The sequence below is a fragment of the Otolemur garnettii genome, unplaced genomic scaffold (genome assembly GCF_000181295.1).
Source record: "Otolemur garnettii isolate 467f Iridium unplaced genomic scaffold, OtoGar3 scaffold00066, whole genome shotgun sequence".
In the NCBI taxonomy this organism is placed as follows: Eukaryota; Metazoa; Chordata; class Mammalia; order Primates; family Galagidae; genus Otolemur; species Otolemur garnettii.
The window spans coordinates 4128989-4129260 of record NW_003852461.1 but is presented as its reverse complement, the minus strand read 5'-3'; the positions used below and the strand labels follow the sequence as shown (position 1 = coordinate 4129260).

Genomic DNA, 272 nt, shown 5'->3' with positions numbered 1-272 from the left:
GGCCCAAGCTGGGTTTGAACCCACCAGCCTGGGTGCATGTGGCCAGAGCCCTAACCATCAAGCTACAGGCTCCAAGATGCAGGGTTCTTTTGCTAAAACTGGATTTTGCAAGGAAGTGGATGGATGGGCTTAAAAGAAAATTCAGATGTCTGATGGAAGTGTAGCCAAGCAAAGAATTTTTGTGCACAGAATCATCTCAATGGCTAAAAATTACATTAGTTGGGTTCAAGTAAATTCCAGTTGGCTGTATAACCCTGGTCAAGTCTTTTTAC

At 44.1% G+C, this 272-nt stretch overlaps 1 protein-coding gene across 1 annotated transcript in view; it reads left to right on the top strand.

The window, feature by feature from the left end:
• DAB1 (DAB1, reelin adaptor protein) overlaps positions 1-272 on the top strand; it is a 303539-nt gene that overhangs the window by 141304 nt on the left and 161963 nt on the right. The gene's annotated exons all lie outside the window — the stretch shown is intronic.